The sequence below is a fragment of the Phocoena sinus genome, chromosome 5 (assembly GCF_008692025.1).
Source record: "Phocoena sinus isolate mPhoSin1 chromosome 5, mPhoSin1.pri, whole genome shotgun sequence".
In the NCBI taxonomy this organism is placed as follows: Eukaryota; Metazoa; Chordata; class Mammalia; order Artiodactyla; family Phocoenidae; genus Phocoena; species Phocoena sinus.
In genome coordinates, this window is record NC_045767.1 from 108,100,071 (window position 1) to 108,122,777 (window position 22,707).

At 35.0% G+C, this 22,707-nt stretch overlaps 1 protein-coding gene across 4 annotated transcripts in view; it reads left to right on the forward strand.

The window, feature by feature from the left end:
- Nucleotides 1-22,707, forward strand: part of FBXW7 (F-box and WD repeat domain containing 7) — a 208,136-nt gene that overhangs the window by 67,044 nt on the left and 118,385 nt on the right. Inside the window, exon 1 of one of the 4 annotated variants that reach the window (XM_032632856.1) lies at nt 21,031-21,058. The exons of the other annotated variants lie outside the window; for them this stretch is intronic. The gene's annotated coding sequence lies outside the window, so the exon portion shown is untranslated. Of the gene's footprint in view, nt 1-21,030; nt 21,059-22,707 lie in introns of those variants that run through there. 4 annotated transcript variants of the gene reach the window in all.

Sequence of the window (22,707 nt, forward strand, 5' to 3'; positions counted from 1 at the left end):
CTATATACAGTTGACCCTTGAACATTATAGCATTAGGAGCACTGACCCTCCACACTGTTGATAATCTGAATATAACTTTACAGTTGACTCTCTGTATCTGGGTTCCACATCTGAGGATTCAACCAGCCATGGATTGTGTAGTACATATTTAGTGAAAAAAATCGATGTATAAGGGGACCTGAACAGTTCAAATCTGTGTTGTTTAAGGGTCCACTGTATGTGTGTGTGTATATATATATATATATATATATATATATTTTTTTTTTTTTTTTTGGTACGCGGGCCTCTCACCGTCGCAGCCTCTCCCGTTGCGGAGCAACAGGCTCTGGACACGCAGGCCCAGTGGCCATGGCCCACAGGCCCAGCCGCTACGCGGTACGTGGGATCCTCCCGGACCAGGGCACGAACCTGTGTCCCCTGCATCAGCAGGCGGACTCTCAACCACTGCGCCACCAGGGAAGCCCTCCACTGTATACTTTTATTATTAAAAAAAATTACTGATTAAAGCAAAACTTATAATACTGTATTTTTGGGTTTGTAATGTATATATGAGAACAACAGCACAAAGTTGGGGGTGTTGAGTTCTTGTATTTCTCTGATGTTAATGTTGAGCATCTTTTCATGTGTTATTGACTATTTGAATATCTTTGGTGAAGTATCTGATCAAGATTTTAAGAATTGACATATTACACAGTATTTAATATAACATGTCATAATAAGACCTATTATGACAAATTGACATACTAAGCAATATTTAGTCTTTTTTTTTGGCTGCACTGTGCGACTTGTGGGATCTTAGTTCTCTGACCAGGGATTGAACCTGAGCCCTTGGCAGTGAAAGCATTCAGCCCTAACCACTGAGCCCCCAGGAATTCCCAACAATGTTTAGTCTTCTAACTTATGAACGTGGTATATCCTTCATTTATTTAGGTTGTTTTTTCATTTCTCTCAGTAATGTATGGTAGTTTTTTCTTTTTCTTAAGGTGATAAAAAAACTAAACTGTGTACCCATTAAGCAATAATTTCTCATTTCCCCCTCTCCCAGGCCCCAGTAGTATCTAATTTACTTTCTGTCTGTATGAATTTGCCTATTTTAGATATTTCATACAAGTGTACTGGCATCCAGTATTTGTTCTTTTGTGTCTGGCTTATTTCACTTGGCATAATGTTTTCAAAGTACATCTGTGTTGGAGCATGCATCAGAATTTCCTTCCTTTTTATGGCTGAGTGATGTTCCATTGCAGTATTCCACATTTTGTTTATCTGTTCATCTATTGATGGACACTTGGGTTGTTTTCACTTTTTTGGCTGTTGTGAATAATGCTGCAATGAAATTTGGTGTGCAAGTACCTGAGTCCTCTTTTCAATTCTCTGGGGTGTATATCTAGTAGTGGAATTGCTGGGTCATATGGTAGTTCTATGTTTAGATTTTTGTGAAGCTGCTAAACTGATTTCCATTGTGGCTTCACCATTTTACATTACCATCAGCGATTTACAAGGGTTATAGTTTCTCCACATCCTCATCAGTGCTTGTTATTTCCTGTCTGTAGTACCTTTGTGGGGCAGATTCCTTAGGATTTTCTACATAAACAATCATGTGAACAGAGACAGTTTTACTTCCTTTTTGATATTTTTGCTTTTCTTTTTCTTACCTTTTTGTTTGGAATTTCTACAATATAATGTTGAATATAAGTAAGGAGAATAGACATTCTTGCCATGCTCCCAAACTTAGGGAGAGTATATTCGATATTTCATTAAGTATGTTGTTAACCATAGGACTTTCATAGGTACTCTATCTGGTTGAAAAAGTTCTTTGCTGAATGGTTTTGTTTGTTTGTCTGTTTTTAATCATTAATGGTATTTGATTTTATCACTGACTTCTGCATCTATTGCCACAATCATATAGATTTTCTCTTGAACTATTAATGTGGTTGAATTACATTATTTTTCATGTTAACTCAACCCTGCATTCCTGGATAAACTTTACTTTGTCAGACTGTATTACTGTTTTTATGTATCACTGGATTTGATTTGCTGAAAATTTTGGCAAAACTGGAAAGTGTCCTCTTTTCCTCTATTTTGTATACTACTGGCATATGTTTATATGCCAAATATATAGTTTGTGTAAATCTGGCATATGTTTTCCTTAACTGTTTGGTAGAATTCACCAGTGAAATCATCTTGGTCAAGAGTATGTTTTGAAGGAAGGTTTTGGATTTATGGATTTTTTATTCTTCCTGGTTTTATTTTTTTATGGGTAAGTCAGCTGTTTTAGTAATTGGTGCTTACCTGGTTAATCCATTTTTCTGTTATGAAATCTGGTTACTGGATTGGATTTTTTTCTCTCTTTTCAAATAGTAGTTTTATTCCTCATTTAGTTTCCTTGGGTTAGTTACACTAATGAAGAGAGCTACATCTTAAGTATTTAGTGATTTAAAAATATGTAAATGGACTTATATATACCACCAAATGTAAAATAGATAGCTAGTGGGAAGCAGCCACATAGCACAGGGAGATCAGCTCGGTGCTTTGTGACCACCTAGAGGGGTGGGATAGGGAGGGTAGAAGGGAGACGCAAGAGGGAGGAGATATGGGGATATATGTATATGTATAGCTGATTCACTTGTTATACAGCAGAAACTAACACACCATTGTAAAGCAGTTATACTCCAATAAAGATGTTTAAAAAAATGTAAATGTATAAATTGTCTTCGGTTCACCCATGTGTCACCTAGGTTTTGAACTGCTTTTTCCTCCCTGTTTTAATGTTTTTGCTTGGATGCTAAAGAGGACTTTAGTTCATTGTAGTTTTGTACTGTAGGATTCTTATAATAGCTTTTTGTGTGTATGTCTGTGTGGTCCTATGTTGTAGTATAGTCTTGCCAGGGAAAACTTGATTTTGTTTGATTTAAGGTCTGGTGAATGCCATTTCCCCCCCTGTACATTTACTGCTACCCCAGCACAACCTTATATATAGTAAAAACAAATTTCTTTCCTAAACTGTAATGTGAACTTTTGATCTATAATAGTTTTAGCCTAACTCACAGTATACAGAGTAGGCAAATGTGAAAAATACCCAGCTGGTTATTTGGCATATGGCAGTTTAATAAGTTAAAAAAATTCCTGTTATTGCCTATTTTGAAATTGCATAGTGTTTTGAGCTAACTAGTGTGATTTGAACCTAAATTTTAATGTGAGGCACGTTCTAATCCTGCTTCTCTCACTTACCTTTCTCACTGTAAATTTCATAATACTTTGATTATGTTCTTTGTACTTTATTAGAGATCCATTTTTTATTTTCTGTTGCACTTTCTGAAATTTGTTAGTAATTTTTTTTTCTTCTCCTAATGTTACATAAGATTTGAATTCCTGGGACAAAACTCTGGTAACAGTGGGTAATTCTTTTAATATTAGCACTTCTTTCTCTCATTCAGTTATGTAGTTATTGCCTGGCAAATGTCTGAAAAGATCTTTTAACACAAATTTAAAGATTTCTTTAGGTATAGGTAGCAGACAGTTTGTTTGGTTTTGGCTAAAGTAATCTGAGCTGGGGATATATTTCATTTAATTTGGGTGTAGTGGTATATATTTATATGGAGATCAGTCATGACCATGTATAATTAAATTATTGCTAGCTGTCCCATTGTAGGGATGTGTTCTTAATGTCCAGTGGCTCTAGCCATTGTGACAGGAATGTATAAGGCTAGAGCGCATATACATTATGAAAGTGTCCTGCGATGGTCGTTACTAGAAGTATGAGTACACTACTAGTAGCAGCAAAGGAGAAACTAGGTTTGAAATTTACAAAGTCAGAATCAAGTCTATGGAAATGTTTACAGATACATATCTAAAACTGTAAGATTAGGTTTTCATCCTACTCATTCAAAATGTCTGTACTCCTGTATAGAAAATAATACATAATGTAATGTGTATATTGTATATTCACCAAATATTTTTCCTATTTTAGTTGAAATAGCATATTTAATAAAATTAAAATATGTGATTTCATCTGCTTATTGGAACACTTTAGTAAAGCAAGTATGAAATAATAGACTTCTGATTTGGAAGTATGTTAAAGGTGTATTCTTTTGTCATATTTACATTTATTTAAGAATTAAGATAAAATTTAGATTAAATTTATGGAATATGAAACAAAAATGGTTAAAGATGTGCCACAAGTAATTAGAAGTTATTCTGACATTGCAAAGTGAATTGTGACATAAAAATGTTTTGATCATGCAAAAGCAGTAATTCATTTAAGAGGAAAAAATATAAACAGAAGTAATAGGCTCTTGGTTTTTTGATAGTCCAATTAATGAAAATGAATCGTATGAAAATATTGGGAAAATATTAAATAACTTACTTGTTTGAAACCAGAATCTCTGATCAGTGAACATAGCATAAAACTCATACCCGCCAAGAATGACATTGATGATTGTGTTATCATCAATGAATGTCTTAAATTTAGGGTATGTAAGATTAGTTACTGCACAAGAAAACTTGAATTGAAATATCAAGTTTATATATGAAAGGAGCGTGATAGGAGTTCCTCATATTTGTCAACTCTCTCAAAAATTTACACGACATTCCCAATAACAGGTTGTGAAATTCGAAGTTTGTAAACTTTGAATAATAAAAAGAAATTATGATAAACTATGCTAGAAGAAAGACTGAATTATCCTCCTAATCTCTGTATAAGAAACAGTATAAAATTTTGTCACATGAAAAGCCAAGCAAAGATTACTCAACCAAAAAATAAAGGAATTATGGCATAACAGAATTGTGTCAGACATTTAATTAACGTGTTATTTTTCTGGATTTATTTATGGTATTTGTCAGTCTTTTAAAAATTAGTATTTTGTTATTTTTTCACATTTCAAATATGTATTCACTTTCATTTGTAATTTGTATTCTTTCTTTTAAATCCTCCAAATTTTTAGAAGCTTCAGGCCCCTTATAACTTAGATGTGCCCCTATTAAAGGGATAGAGCACACACAGATGCAAGTGCAGTCTGATGGGCTTGGTGGGGGATGGTTTAGAGAGACTGTCTTTCTGAAGAGGTGGCACTTGAACAAAGATCTGATTAAAGGCATGGAGAGAACCTTATGAGGGTTTGGCAGAAAGAGCAATTCAAGTAGGGGCACTGTTGTGGGAATGTCTGGTATGCTTATTAAGAGGAGGCAGTGAGGTTGGAGCCCAGTGGTTGGAGATGAGATTGAAAAGGAAAGCAAATTGTATACTTAAAGCAATTATATATGGCCTGGATAAAAATTTAAGGAATTTAGATTTTGATTCTAGTTATAATGAGCTTACCATTGTAGAATTTTTCACATTTTCAAACTGGCAATGAAACTTTTTCAAGTGCTCATTTGGGGACCCAGTTTGCTTTCATCTTTTAGGTCCTTCGTCCTTGTGCTTTATTTTCATGTTCCAACTGTATTAGGAAGGAGAAATAATCTGCATACCCACTCTCTTAAAATGCCCAATGCAGAAGGGCACACATAGTTTCTAAAATTCATTTTCCTTTGATGAGAATTTAGGTGTAATTGTAAGGCAGAGTGCCCTGCTACATTGCCGTTACTATGGAAGGCGAGAATGAATTTTGGTTAGAAAATTTGTTGTCACTACCACATTAATACTTAGGTATTAGGTCCTAATATCTGACTTCTTCTTAGGATTCCATATGAAGGTTGTACTATAGTTTACTGTTTAGCCATTCTCTTATTGCTAGATTAACGTAATTTTTAAGTTCTTGGTATCATAAGCAAGGCTGCAACAAGCAGCCTTGTTATGTTTACTTGAATATTAGGGTAGCTAACAAAAGTATAATTGCTGTACTAATAAACGTTAAAAAATGTAATAGATACTGTGAAATTGTCCTTCATGTGTTACTCTTGTCAGTGGATGGGTATATCCATTTCACTACCTCCCCATTAATACTTGTTGTTGTTTTTGATAATCTTTTAACTGAAAAATATATTCTCTTTGTTTTGGTTTGCATTTTCTTAATTATTGGTGAGGCTAAACACCTTTTTGTAAGTTTTTGGTAATTCTTTCTACTGTGAATTGTCTACTTATATATTACCATTTTTTTTCTATTAAAATTGTCTTAAAAAATATAATCTGGTTATCATTTTAATCCTTTGGATTTTCTGTCTCTTTCAAAAACATTGTCCCAGTTTTTTGCCAGTTAAAAAAATTTTTTTAAATGGTGTTTTTATCGTACGTGGTATTTCTATATTATTGTTTCATATAGAAATGGAAAATATTGATATATTACTGGTTTTCCAAACTACTCTGTGGAAGCAAATATTTTACAGATTCTATAGACTAAAGTTTTTTAGATTAAAAATGTCTAATGTTTATTTATTTTCTCCTTTTTGTTTAAAAATTCAAACCCTACAGGTGAGAAAATAATACAGTGAACACCTGTATACTCTTCACTTAGACTCAACCAGTTGTTAAACATTTTGTTAATATTTTGCCACATTTTTTTCCAGTCTGTATCTCTATTTCTATTCATATCCATATCTACATTTACATATCTACATATAATCTTCTTTTGATTACACATTTAGAAAGTAAGTTTTGAGCAAGCAGGTGGTTGCCAGAAGGAAGGAGGGGGTTGGAGGAAAGAACTAGGTGAAGGCAATTGAGAACTACAAACTTCCATTTGCAAAATAAATGAGTCATGGGTACGAAATGAACATTGTGGGGAATATAGTCATTAACTATGTAAAATCTGTACAGTGACATATTGTAACCATACTTAACATGGTGATCATCCTGAAATGTATAGAAAAACTGATTCACTATGTTAACAGGAACGAACATAGTGCTTGAGGTCAGTTATACTTCAAAAACAAACAAACAAACATACATACATAGAAAAGGAGAACAAATGTGTAGTTACCAGAGGTGGGGTATGTGGGGAGGGTAATTGGATGAAGGCAGTCAAAAGGTATAAGCTTCCAGTTATAAGACAAGTACTAGGGGTATAATGTACATGATAAATATAATTAACACCACTGCATGTTATATATGAAAATTGTTAAGAGAGTAAATCCTGAGAGTTCTCATCACAAAGAAAATTTTTTTTCCTGTTTCTTTAATTCTGCATCTATAGGAGATGATGGATGCTCACTAAACTTACTGTGGTGATCATTTCATGATGTATGTAAGTCAAATCATTTTGCTGTATACCTTAAACTTATACAGTGCTATATGTCAATTATATCTCAAAGCTGGAAAAAAAAGTTTTGTTACGTTCTAACATTTAACTGCTAAATACTAAGCATGTATGATATAAAAATAAGATTTTTGAAAATGTATAGCAACAGTATCATTATTGTACCCATGAAAATTAGCCTTGATTTGATAAAATCTAATAATACTGTCCATTTTCAAATTTTCCTAATTGCTTTCTAAAGATTTTTATAATCCCCACCCCCATCTTGCTGCCTGCCCAATCTAGGATCTAATCCAGGATCACTCGTATTTGGTTATAATGTTTTTTTTAGTCTCTCTTAATCTGAAACAGTCTCTTGCCTTTATTTTATATTTTATGACACTGACTTTTTAAAGAGTCCCAGCTAGTTGCCTTGTAGGCATTTTTACATTTTCAAATTTTTCTGAGTATTTCCTTATGATTGGATTCAGGTTAAAACATTTTGGCACAACTAAAACATAGGTGATAGTGTATGCTTTTCAGTGTATCACACATGCCAGTTTGGTTCATTATTGTTCATGATAAGTTTGATTATTTTCTCAAGGTGGTGATGGCCAGATTTCTTTATTATACAGCTACTTCTCCGTTACTGTTTATAAGTAACCTGAGGGGTGATACTTTGAGGCCATGTGGATATGTTTCCTACCAAGTTTTCATCCAACAGTTTTATCGTCTATTGATGATTCTTGCTTGAATCAGTTAATACACTGAGTTTTAGTGTTTATGGTATTTAAAACACAAATATAAATTAAACACAAATTTAAAACAGTTGTGGTGTATCAAATTTTAAAGTGTTAGACACCACTAGTATATTAACGTGCTGTCAGAGCAGTTTTTTTTTTTTGCGGTATGCGGGCCTCTCACTGTTGTGGCCTCTCCCGTTGTGGAGCACAGGCTCCGGACGCTCAGGCTCAGCAGCCATGGCTCACGGGCCCAGCCGCTCCGCGGCATGTGGGATCTTCCCAGACCGGGGCACGAACCCGCGCCCCTGCATCGGAAGGCGGACTCTCAACCACTGCGCCACCAGGGAAGCCCAGAGCAGCTTTTTAAAAGCATTTCCTGCTTTCTTCTAAATGTATTGTCAATGCCCTCCAGCAAAGAGCACCAGAAGCATACTGCAGTTGGACAAGTTGGGTGTAAATGTATTACTCATTGCAGCAAGGGAGCACACACACTATTGGGAGACCATGGGGTCCCAGTAAGAGGGTGTCGGGACTTAAAGGATTTGGGCTTTGGTTGAGTGATTTTGGGAATGGTCCAAGGTAGCAGAAGTCCACTCTGGATTAGGTACTGTCAAAAAGCAGGAACAGTTTTATGATTTCGTACCCCAACAAATCTTATCTATAGGGACAGCAGAATAAAGTGAGACTAGAGCTGTAATTGTTAAAGAAGCAGCATTCACTCATACTTTTTGCAAGAGGGGGATGTTTGGTATTTTGTGGCTTGGAGAGTGTTCATATTTTGCCTGTGTTCAGATGTGATTACTGAGTGGTCTTGTAGTCATGGTTCATCCTGATCAGAGTGACCATGTCTAATGCAAAATGTTCTTTGAAATTGTTTTATGTTCAACAGAAGAATATCAAGGCTGGCAGATGGTACTAGGCAAGTTCCTGGATATTAGGAGTTCTTTTCCATCTCTCAGTGTCATTTAAAAGAAAGTTTTAAACTCACCAGTGTTTTTTAAGGAAGTTTTCCAACTGGGTATATTCTGTATGTAAAGTTTAAGAATGATGACTCTACTGCATAGGTGAGGGGACTGGAGGGTGTGGGCTCAGCTAAATGTGGCTGAGACTCAGATGCATATACAGCTCCTGTGTTCTTTTTGTGCTTTGTCAATAATGTATATAGTCATTGTGCAGTTAATGAATCTGTAAATATTTCGAGCATATTGTATTACAGATAATATTAGTACTCATTTTAAATTTGGGGTGTTTAGTTTTATACATTTATAATAAGTTAACCGTTGTTGGAAACTGTTAGTGATTTAGCTTTGGATTGAAATGTTCCAATGTATCTTTTAGAAATTTCTTATTCAGGTACTTATCTTTATGTATCAGGATTTTCTTAATATAGTCTAACCCAAACAATACAGAAATAAATTGCTGAAACTGATAAAAACTCATGACTACATATTTTTACATTTATTAGACAGCCACATTGTTTTATTAATTCTCTTTGTGTAAGTAAATATAACTTAACATAACTTTACACTAATAATATTGTTAATATCTTTCAAATATTATAGTTCCATTTAAGATTTTGTTTGCAGAAGGTTCTTTTGGGAGGAAATGGTTGAATATCACTATCTTATGAATAGCATAAAGTAAACATTTTCTGTTTGTTTGGTATTGTTACTTCTTTAACTCAGAATAGGTATAGTACATATTTATTTATATAGTAATGTATATTTATGTGTATTACATCCCCAGATCTTGCTTTTGAGGATTTCTGACTTCTCCGAATCTATTTGTTATGGAAATTAGCAATTTTAGCTCCAATATAATTAGAAACTTTATGATAAAATATAAATTCCACAGAATTTGTTCTGGATAGTAAAAAAAAAATTTAATGTTTTTGATATGACTATTTTAATAATATGTCATACACTTTGCTTTTTTAAAAAGTAGCATATCATGACCATAGTTCATTTTTGGATAACTTAGGGTTTCCCATTTGAATCCCAGTTATTGTACAGGGATGCCATTGCAGAGAGTTTACAGTTTAACTCATCCCTGACTTTTCCAAATAGGCAAGTCAGTGCCCTAGGGCATTTTTCTTTCCGCATTCCCTCCTTTCCCCCTCCCTTAATACCTATTAAAACCGTTGTTACACTCCATTTTATAGTTATGGCAGAAGGTTTGCCCTCCCCCATCCTTAGCTATTATTATCCACAGTTGGAAGGTGTTAGTGTTAGGGATTTATAAAGTATTACCTTCTGTACTTTGTAGTACAAAGAAAATTGGTGCTTTTATTGTAGTATTGACTGTGCTTTTTCAAACCACACTTCCCCCATGGTTTGGAATCACTGCTGTATTAATGTAAGGTCAGTCTGCCTATGATATGATTCCCCATTTATCACCAGGGTTAACTGAATTAACTGCTGTCTATAAAAAGAATCTTAGGAATGACTATTGGGTTTGCTCTTTGCATGTTTTGGCTACTCTTGTAGTTAACTTGGCTATAGTATTGTAGCAACTTATTTGCCTCAAAGAGATTTGCCCCAAAGCTTGATTGAAAAAAGTGGATCTGCTGATAGTTTTGAAAATATGACGATCCTGAAGTCATCTTTCTGGCTTGACTATTTTTCTCATGGCATTAATGATAGATGGGATGCTATTTTAGGTAGTAAAGTTATGTTGTAGTCTGAACTTGCTGTACTATTTTGGCTAGTAACTTAGCGGAGAATACCACTTTCTTAGTGGCGTGCAGGCTTCTCTCTAGTTGTGGCATGCATGTTCTTTTCTCTTTTCTAGTTGTGGTGCATAGGCTCCAGGGCATGTGGGCTCTGTAGTTGTGGCGTGCGGGTTCCAGAAAGTGTGGGCTCTCTAGTTGAGGCATGTGAGTTCAGTAGTTGTGGCACACAGGTTTAGTTGCCCCGAGGCATGTGGGATCTTAGTTCCCGACCAGGAATCGAACCCATGTCCCCTGCGTTGGAAGGTGGATTCTTTACCACTGGACCACCACTTCTCACCTGTCATTTGGGGCTGTTTCACTGCACCTTGCAGTGAATATGCAGAGGAGTAACTAGATCCTAATTTCCATAAGTTGATCATGCCAGTTGGGGAACATTTTAATTGTGGTTGTCTAGCTATGTTAGGGCTGTATTGGTTTTGCTTTCAACTGTGCTACAAAGTGGAAAAGATTGAATTGCTTATCAATCTCTCATCACATGCTAAGACTTTCCAGTGACCCATAGAAGTGACATAGCAAACCAAACATAACTGGGGTGGTTTTCCAATCACAAGCTCCCACCTTCCTCTCTCTGTCTCTCTCTGTCTGTCTCTCTCTCCCTCCCTCTTTCTCTGTTTGAATTTTGGACTTGTTTCTTGTCATATCCACACTGTAAGCAGTTCTTTCCAGTTAGAAGTCAGTTGACTCTTAATAGAGCTGGTTTACACAGAGATGGGACTAGGGTAGTAATCCAACGTGAGATTATTATGCTGTCATTTTAAAATGAGCAAATGGCTGTTTATGAGTTGGTGGTTTGTCTAAGATAGTATTGCCTACTGAGGTTTGTCTGACCTAGAGCCCAGATGTGTTGATTTCCTAATAATGTCTCAGTGTTATGATGGATCATGCACATCTGGATCATTCTTTTTAGTTGACTAAGTTGATACATATCTTTTATCTCTGAGAGTTAAAAATATTTAAAAAGTCAGAAATTTATTAGGCACTCTCTCTGAAGGTGAAAATAAATGTGCCTCATAAACTAATAAAGTTTATTTTTGACCACTATGGCAATCTGCTTAGAAAGTTTATTTTAAACATCAACTTACAAAAGTCTCCTGAACTTTCTCCTTTTTATGGTGTTGGGGAGGATAAGAGTGGTGGAGAAGCCCAGTGGAAACTGAGTACCACTACCCTTTTCCTTTACCTTCTAACCAGAAATCTTTCCTAAATTCCACAGTTAATATCTATATTCCAGCTCCAATTCTCAGGTGTCCTACAATTCAGTTTAATTCAGTTTGGAAACTATCGTTAATGTTAAATCCCACAAGTCAAAGGGCAGGGTTTCCAACAAAACTGCCTTTACTTGAGATGCCAGCCACAAGTGTGTTCCCCAAGCTACCTGCTCTTCTGTCTGACCTGTTTACAAATTCAGAGGTTTGTACAACTAGAAAGATTGGATGATTCCCTAGAATGATTCACAGAACTCGCTGAAAACTCTGTACTTATGATTATACTTTTATTTTAAAGGATACAACTCAGAAACAGCCAAATGGAAGAGAGGAATAGGCAAGGTCTGGGGTGACGGTAGGGGCCATATAGAGCTTGCATGTCCTCTCCTCACGCTTTCTGTGAATGCCACCTCCTACCATATCAATGCATCCACCAACAAGGGAGATCCCTTGAGCCACAATGTTCAGTGTTTTTATCAAGGTCTTATTATGTAGGGGTAATTGATTAAACCATTGGTTTTGTGTGATCGAATTTAATCTCCAGCCCCTCTCCCGTCCCTGGAGATTGAGAGGTGGGGCTGAAAGTTTTTCTGGTGACCAACCCCCATCCTGAAGCTCTGTAATACCACTTTTAGTCACCTCATTAGCATAAACTCAGGAGTGGTTGAAAGGGGCTTTGACAGAGGTAGTGTCAGAATGGAAGGATTGTACCTTTAATTTGTGCATTCTGACACTAACTCTGATTAGTATCAGAATTGAATTGAATTGTAGGACACCTAGTTGGTATCCGAGAATGAATAACAAAAGACACTTTTATCACTCAGGAAAGTCACAGGCTTTTGCCAGGAACTGGGGCCAAAGACCAAATACATATATTGACTGTATTTTAAATTGTATTACAGTGTCAGTGTAATATCTTTAATCTTTCAAGTTGTCTTTGGTATTCTTTACTTTGTCTGCAGACTGTTTATTAAGATTCTACCAAAAAAATAGGTTTCAGATTTTAATTTCTCTGCTTCATTTCCATGTTCTAATTTTTAAATTTAAAAAGTTGTTTTAGATGTAATTAATGCATAATTTGATGACTTTTGACACATATATGTACTCATGAAGCCATCACCACATTCAAGATGAATATATACGTCATCCCCAAAATCCTCCTTATAACTCTGTAATTCCTCCCTCCCTTCCCCCACTTTCCCGGCAAACACTGATTTTCCTTTCTGTCATTACAGGTTAGTTTGTATTTTCTTGAATGTTATATAAGTAGAATCATATAATATGTCTCCTCTTTTCTCTGGCTTCTTTCCCCCAGGTTAATAAATTGGAGATTTATCCATATTGTTGGATGGACTATCAATACTTTGTCCCTTTTTATTATGGAATACTAAAATTTTGATTTGATTTTGATACATCACAATTTGTTTTCCATTTACCTGTTGCTGTGTTGGGTTGTTAACAGTTTTTGGCTATTGCAAATCGGCTACAAACATTTGCATAGATTTTTTCATGTGGACATGTGCTTTCCTTTTTCCTCTGAGTGCAATAGTGGGATCATATACCAGGTATATGTTTACCTTTATAAGAAACTAGTCCTTTGTGTAACTGTTTGAGGTTTTTCCCTGTTTGTGGCTTGCATTTCATTTTTTTTAACCAATGTCTTTTGAAGTTTAGAAGTTTTTCATTTTGATGAAGCTGAGTTTATATCTTTTTCTTTTATATTTCATGCTTTTTTGATATACTGTGGGAGGTTGACTACTATCCCCAGCCCCAAAAATGTCCATGTCCTAATTTCCAAAATCTGTGACTATACTATCTTATGTGGCTAAAGGAACTTTTCATATGTGATTAAGTTAAGGATCTTGAGATGGGGAGTTTATCCTGAATTACCCTGGTGGGCCCAGTATAATCACAGACTCCTTAAAAGAGGGAGGTAAGAAGGTCAGGGCAGAAGAAAGAGAAGGGAGACTGAAGGTAAGAGGTTAGAGTGGTACACTCTGAAGATTTAGGAAAGAGCCAGGAGCTAAGGAATGAGGCAGCTTTCTAAAAGTTAGAAAAGGCAAGGAAACAGATTCTCTTTTAGAGCCTTTAGAAAGAACACTGGCCTGCCAACACCTTGATTTTTTTTTTTTTTTTTTTTGCGGTACGCGAGCCTCTCACTGTCGTGGCCTCTCCCGTTGAGGAGCACAGGCTCTGGACGCGCAGGCTTAGCGGCCATGGCTCACGGGTCCAGCCGCTCCGCGGCATGTGGGATCTTCCCAGACCGGGGCACGAACCCGTGTCCCCTGCATCGGCAGGCGGACTCTCAACCACTGCGCCACCAGGGAAGCCCCAACACCTGGATTTTTAGCCCACTGAAACTGATTTTGGGCTTCTGACCTCAAGAACTGTAAGAGAGTAAATTCATGTCGTGATATGCCAGCAGCCTTGAGGTAATGTGTTACAGCAGCCCTAGGAAGCTAGTACAGAAGTGGGCGGTGCTGCTGTAACCAATACCTGCACATTATAGAAGCGGCTTTGAGATTGGGTAATGAGTAGAATTTTGAGGAATATGATAGGAAAAGCGTAGATTGCCTTGAATGTACTTTTGGTAGAAACATGGATGGTAAAGATCCTGAAGATGAGGACTCAGAAGAAAGTAAAGAAAGCCTATAGCTTCTTAAAGAAATGCCAAAATGTCATAAACAGAATTTGGTGGAAACATGAACATTAATAGTACTGCTGGTAGGGGCTTGGAAGGAAGTGCACATGTTATTGGAAACTGGAGTAAAGGGGATCCTTGTTAGATAGTAACAGAAAGCTTGCCTGACTTTTGTCCTATAGTAACCTAGCTAACTCTTCTGTCTTGCCTTGGTAGAGTAGCAGTCATGTGTGTATAAATTTTGCTCTTCTTTTATGTACTTGCATAAAGTACTTCAGTTTTAATTAAAGTGACAGATTTATATTTTTATATAAATTAAATATACATTTTAATAAAATGTCAGGAGTTTTCAGAGCAAACATCTTAGTAGTAGTAGTAGTAGACTATGCTTATTCTTGAGATGTCATTATTACTGGTCTTTTTGCAGTTTCCCTTTGAATAAATGGATATGCAAAAACAACTTGCTGTAAAACCCTTAATTTCTGGATTTTCCTGATGACTTCAAGAAAACTATTTTTTAAAACATAATTTTAACTTATCATTTTGAACTAAAATGGCTATTATAAAACACATACCTTGGTTTTAATGTATATATGCTCATTGAAGATAAATATTTAGAAAGTAGAAGTGTATTGTTTGGTAAAATAATTTTAAATGATAGCTTTTGTTAATGGTTATTATTTATTAGTATGATACAACTTATAAATATCTGCATTCAGTCTTTACCCTGTTCTTGCAAATCTTTTTCTTCTGTATTCTAGGGTTTTTGTTTGTTTTGTTTTTGGAGGGAGGATATGTAAAGCAGTAATCATTACTATATTTTCAACCATTGCCACGTTGAAACTCAGTGTTTAAATTTGAAACTAAAGTTAGTGCTATTTAAATGTGGAATTCCTAAATATTATAGTTCCCTCTTCTGTCTTTTCAGAGCTATTGCACCATGTTAAATGTTTCAAATTAATTTCAGCAAGTGTTTGAAAATTACCAATAGCCTTAAATTGCTGTTCGATTCTCTGGAGTTAGAAGGACTCCTGTGTCTGCCACCTCAAATCTCTAGTATTTCTGTTAAATTTGGAATTTGGAATAGTCATTATCAAAAATTATTTGTGGGAAATAGGAAAGATTGGGGTACAGGGTAAATGACATAGTGAAGAAGCATATAGACAGTTTCAGGATATAAGAAAACTAAAGTGGTTTCTGCAAGTCAGTGGCCTGAAAAAGAGGGGCAGGGGAGTTGCTCTCAAGTGAAAGAGATGTGAGAAACAAGAATCACATACCAAGAGTAGTTCTTTTTGGATTCTGTTTAGATCACATTATCTAAAATAGACATTCTTGAGGCAGTCTTAGAAATTTGAGTGTTGACTGGTATTAGTTAATACCTTGGAAGCTTAATTTGATAAGTGTGATAATAGTGATTTTGTTATTATATAAGGCAATGGCAAAATTAAAGATATGTGTGTGGGTGGGGGAAGGGAGTGACATGATATCTGGGATTTACTTTAAAAATACCTTAAAAACAAAAACAATAAAAGACAAATATAGAAATATCGATAATATCTTGAATCATATTCCTAAATCTTTAAAAGTATTATTTATATTTCTAGTAAGAAAAATGAGGCTTTTCCCGCCATTTCGTTCTTTTTTTTCTCCTTATGATTTATCACCATCTCCTATAGTAAATATCTGTTTTGTTGTTGTGTGTCTTCTCCTGGAATATAAGTTTAATGAAGGTAGGAGGGATTTTTATCTGTTTTGTGCATTGCAACTTCTTCATTACCTATCCCTGCCTAGCACGTGGTTGGTGCTTAGTAAATAGTTGAATGAATGAACGAATGGGAACTAAAGCTATTGAATACTGAGGACCTGGGGTTTGGCCAAAGACAGAACTAAGGAGAACCCCTTTGACAATTAACCATGTGGAACTTACAGGGGAAAATGTGGCCTAGTACATTAAAATTTAAGGTGATAAGAAGCCGTCTATCCCGTGTTAGACTATGAAGTCATAATATATCAAATATTTAACATATTCTCAGCAATAGGAGTTGCTATAAAGTAATTGTTGTCTTACTGTAATTTCTCTAGATGTCTTTCATATAGTCTTTAACGTTTCTCCTCCCCCCAGTCATCTGTTTATCACATCTTGAGGTGTACAGCCATCCCTTGGTGTCTGTGGGAGGTTGTTTCCAGGACCCCCCCGACACCAAACTTCGCAGATGCTCAAGTCTCTCATGTAAATGGTGTAGTGCAGTTGGCTGTCCGTATCCGTGGGTTCCACATCTGCCTATGTGGAGGGCTGACTGTTATTTGAAGGCTTTGTATTTCTTCTCAGGGGAAAAAGAAAATGATTTAAAACTAGTAATTTTGTACAGACAAGATGAATTTTAGAAACTGTTCTTATGGGTTTATTTTTATGTTAGAATATATGTAATCTCACATTTCTCCTTTTCCTAACAACTGCTTTTCTCTCTTTTTCACTGTATATGTGTTTACAAGCTAGACTAATGTCTCGCTTATGAACATAATTATCAGTTATCTACTACTTTTAAAAAATAGATTTTAGTTTTTAGCATTACTGTGAGACACAGCTGATAATAATTGTACTCAATAATTAAGGTGACCAAGTTGAGTATTAAAATGACATCAGTGAAAATTCAGAAACTTTTTATATTTGATATTCTAAAACGAATGTTTTCAGAATCACTGCTTTTAAAATTGCTGAAGTCATTTTTTTTTTTTTTTTTTTTTTTTTTAAACATCTTTATTGGGGTATAATTGCTTTACAATGGTGTGTTAGTTTCTGCTTTACAACAAAGTGAATCAGCTATATGAAGTCATTTTTATAACCCCAAACTGTAAGCCTTGACTGAAGGAAAAATGTGAGCAAAAATTTCTAGTCAGTGTCAACTTTTTTGTGTTTCAGGACCCTATTATACTCTTAGAAATTATTTAGGACCCCAAAGACATTTGATTTATTTAAGTTATATTTCTCAATATTTAACCTATTAGAAAGTAAAACTGAGAAGTTTAAAAAGTACTGTATTCATTCTTTTAAATTCACTTAAAAATAACTGGTAATTATATGTTCACGCAATTAATATATTTTGGGGGAATTAGCCTTATTTTCCCCAAACAAAAAAAGTCAATAAGAAAGATGACATTGTCTTACGTTTCTACAAATGTATTTAAAGTCTGGCTTAATGAAAGATAGTTGGATTCTCTTATCTGCTTCTACATTCAGTCTGTTAAGATATAACAAACCATGTTGTCTGAGGAAAACTTCATTGTATACTTATGAGAGATTGAGAGTGAAAAACACAACTAACATCTTAGTATTATGAAAATAATTTTGATCTCATAGACTTTATGTCAGGGTCTCAGAGACCACCCCCAAGTCCATATTTTGAGAACTGCTGGAATAATTTCTCACTGGGAAACTGTATGTGGCAATATCTTAAAGTCTTTAAAATGAAAGACAAGTTTTAAATATATAATAGTGTCAACTGAGTGTTTCTGTTCCATATGCTCTACTTTAGGGGAACTATTGAAGTTAGCTTGTGCTTGCTTATGTATATATCAATACATTTGGGCATTGAGGAAGGATGTCCTGACCTGCAGGGTTGTGTTTGTAGGTTTCACATGTTTTAGACTACCATGTAATAGAACTGGTCACCTTATTTCTTAGAGAAGTAGAAACTTATTCAATAGTAATAGATGGTTAAAATTTTTAAAGCAAGTTTTTGGTATTCAGAGTTACTTGTAATTAAGGGGGAAAGCACAACTTTAAAATGCAGTTAATTTATTAAAAAATAATCATGATGCTTAATGTCATTAGTGAGCAAATATTACTGTTGTTTCCACCTCTTGGTGAATATAACTCTAGCCATACAAAGATAACTGTTTTTTTTCCCTAAATATGTTATGTTTCATTTTCTGAGAGTTTTTAAAGCTGTTTCTTTGTTGACTTGCCTTCTGCCTCCATCTGTATGCAACCTAAAAATCAATAGTATGTTAAATTAGCTGACACGGAAGGAAAAATAAGTAATGAAAATAGCACTTATTGCTTACATTTGATTTTAGTTATAACTAGTGTAAGATCCAGAGGGTATTGATGGGGAATGAGGGAAATGAAGCACTACACATCAAGTTATTTCACAAGTAGTAATCTATACTTTTGCATCTTTTATTTCATGGTTTTGTTTAGAACCAACATTGATGCTGAGTAGCTAGTAAAATAACTTACTTTCACTAACAGCATTTGGTGAGGATTGTTATTGATGCTTGTCTGTAATATTAGACACAATGATTTATTTAAAGGCTGTGTTAATTATAAAGCTAATAAAAACCTCATATTATGGGCATGCTATATATTTGTTGACAATATAAATTGCATGAGGTTTTAATGCTCAGTACATTGTCCTTACGTTCGGATGATGTACTAATTTTTTCATTACCTCTCTAAGCTTCCCAATCTCGCACATTTGCTAGGAGGAGTGCATTAGCAGCAATAAGATCTTTTTCTCCAACGTGTCTGACAAGCCTCTGAAAATGTGATGGAGCAAGCTATAGCTAGATTTTATAAGTTCTTTTGTTAAATCATGTAAGAAACTTAAACTTAAAGTACTTCACATTTTCCATGGTAATTTGCTCTTTCGATGAATAGCTGGGTAGCAGCAGCACAGGAAAAGCAGAGTTCTTGGCAATACCAGCTCAATTGCATCTGCAGATGAGGATTTAAAATTCTATGCAGCAGACAGTACCTCCAGCAGGCGAGTAAAAGGTTACTGCATTATTTTGCTTGTTTGTTTCCGTAGCCTTTATCTACAAGCAGATTTTTAAAAATGCAATGTGAAGTGCATGCCTGTTTTTAGATATTCTGGAAATTGATTTAAGTTTAACATGAATATCAAAAGGGCAGCGCAAGGTGAAGGAAGAGGCAATACTGGTTCTTTTTAGATTTAAACCAAAGAAGAAATTGAACATGAGATATACACAAATAAAGAACCTTTCAATGCCACAGAAAACAGGAAGTTTTTAAAATATACATTTTAATACAAGGTATTTCTTTTAGTTTTTAGACTATCTTCCTCAAAAACAGTGCTGTTAACAGACTGATAATCGTGGATCTATGAATGTTCATTAAGTTACAGTTGTTTGAAGTCTGATTATTTGGGAAGACTATAAAGTATTTGTATTAATGTCACCCTCTCTTGTCCTGTGGATTATAATTACATGGTATACATACATATATATATCTTTATACATTATTGGCAAAAGGTACTAGAGTATGGCTAACATAATTAATACTGTTGTTTATGTTTTCAGGGTGGTTTGTGGTTTTTGAATATTTTTAATGAGATGCAGGTAACCAGGTAGGAGAAGATTCAGTATCAAAACAACCAGGTTTTTGGTGGCTTTTCACTTATTGTCAATACCTATCTATGTAGTCACATGCCCTTTCCTTCTCATTTTAAACTCTTCTTACATTTATGATAGCAGGGGTCTCCTTGGATTCTCTTTCTTAGTTATTCTGTCATTATCAACACTTGCTATACAATTTTATTGCTCCATATTTCTCAAGTTTAAGTACAGTATTCAGAAGGAAGTTTTTACTTTGCCTATCAACCACCGTGCTGCCCTCTTCCAGCAATACTCAAAGATTTTTACTAGCTACTGTCTAAATTTTGTTTAAAAAAATAGTTATGCCTATGTTTTTGTATTTTAGATTGAATAACAAGATTGAAAACAATCCTATAAATTAATCTGTAATAAAGAAGTAAAATCAGTTGATTATTCTTACTGTGAGAGTTTGGCTGGCTTCTTGAATCGTAGAGTCATAAAGGGTCAGCAGTTCTGATTGGTAAGTTAAAGAATCCGTCCAGTAATTTGCTCCCTGTTGTTTCTCAAAGCAATGCAGCAGCAGTTCTTTTACAGATATTGAGCGGTTCTTGAACAGAGTGTATGGGGACAGGGAGGGGTGGGGCTCATTCCTGTTGGTTGTTGAGACAGTGTGCATTTACAGAGGGAACAGGTTGGATAGGCTGAGCCGGAGGAGTAGACAAGCAGATCTAAACTGATGGAGGACAGAAAGAGTGGTTAGTATAATTTGGGGGTATATTATCTTGAGTTTGCTCCTTTATTCAGTACTTGGGCTTTAATATAAAACAGTTTAAAATATTAAAGCACCCTACCTTCTTTCTAAAGAGTAGCCGGGAGACTTCTGCTTTTAATATCGAGTTTTTCTTGGCAGTGAGTTTGTGGCTCGTATCTTCTGTAGGGAAGCTGTTGTTTTATTCTTTTTTAACAGTGTTTCTTTCAGCCAGAGAGCTGCAGAATGAGGCAGTTAGCCAATTTTGAGTATACATGGGACATTACCAGTTCTGATTTTTTAAGTTAAATTCTCTGATTTTTTAAGTTAAATGAGCAAGTCAATGTGTGGCTGTGGCTGCAGCGTTATTTCTTCTTTAATGAAGAGGTTGAGCCGTTCGACCTGCTGCTCCGACCTGTTCCCTGGTAGCCATACATCAGACCAGTTGCAGAGATTATCCATCGAGTGTCCCAGGCAACCAAAGGTAACTACATAGATTTATTTCAAATAAAAATATACAATTAAAATGGATGCATTATAACTAAGACCAAGTGATTAAAAATAAAAGATCAATTAAAGATGTTCTGAGCAGTTTTCTTGACCTTGCAGTAGCTATCCAGTATCATTTTGTCATCATCAGATTGTGTAGCAATGGAAATGCACTGCAGTAATTGATTTTGTAATAGGATCAGGTGATTTACTAGCTGCACTGACAACCACTTGCTTGCCTGCTCTGAGCTGTGGAGGACTCTAATGGATGTTGTGATTGCAGCCCCGAGTTGCTGTGAGGCTGCTGGCCACTTAAAGCAGCAGCATGTATTTTTAAAATTAGAATAGTAAGTTTCTCTTTTTTGTTTTCTTTGCTGTAAGTTATGGGTAACCTCAGTAATTTTACAGGTAATTGAATGCCCCCATGAAATTTTAGAGATTATGTGTTATTTCATCCATCAGTTCGTAAAAAGTTCATTGGTACTGGTAGTCTTGAATATAATCTCTGCTCCCTGCTCCTAGTTTAGCATCAACATGTGTATCAACATACTTGGGTATTGATCATGAGAGCACATCTCTAAAATATAACAATTTATGTTAACTATCCTCTGTCATCTAAATGAAACAGAATATTTCTCACATTTGTAAATTTCATCAATTTCATCTAGCTATAATTATGATAATGGGATTATGGTAAATTCTTGTACTAGTGAGGAGTTGTATTAAGAGTTGTTTTGTATCCTTTTTTGGTCTTTTGCTTTCTTAGTGGTCTCATAGATACAACAACATTTAGGAACTCTGAGTTGAACCAATTCTAAGGAATGTTGATGAAAACATAGTAGCTATTTTAAAGTAGTGTTTAAGGGTATAGCAATTTAAAAATTTAAAAATTGGATATTAAAAATTTAGTATCCAAGATTATGAATTTTCAGTGATTATATTTTAATAATCTTTGCTTTCATCTTTCCTTTATGCATTTTAAACAAATAATTGATTATAAATATAGAAGTATAAGACCAGAGCTTAAAACAGAATAGAACTAGTGTTATGTAAAGGACCATCAGACTCAGGTGCCCAAGAGTTTGCCCACTTTGAAGTTCTGCTTAAGGCTTTGCATTAGGAAAGAAAATTATCTCCCCTCTCTACATTCCTCACCAACTCCTTTACCTCTCTAACTATCTAACATGTGAAGTGTTTTGTACACAGCCTGATACATAAAAATACTGAATTCTCTGTCCTTCCCTAATTTACATTCTTAAATCATATTCATTTTCTTGCCACAATAGAGGTGCTATTTCTTTCAGCCACATCTAAAACATTTACATTAATTAATGTTAATAATTTGCTATAGAAGCAATTGGGCATAAAATTGCCATTGTATATGATAGTCAAACCTCCAAGTGAAGACAGCTTCTCTTTGTGATATACTTAAATACTTGCCCGTAGTATTTGAGGCCTTTGTGTTTCTTGAAAGATGCAGACATTTCCAATATCATTCTATACTTTATCCTAAATTCAGGTACTTAAAACTTCAGTTATGGAAGACTAATATAATTTAAACACTAGTATTTGTAATCTTTTATTATTCAATTGGTAACAAGTTTATTAACCCCCCACCCACCCCCACCCCCACCCCCCAAAAAA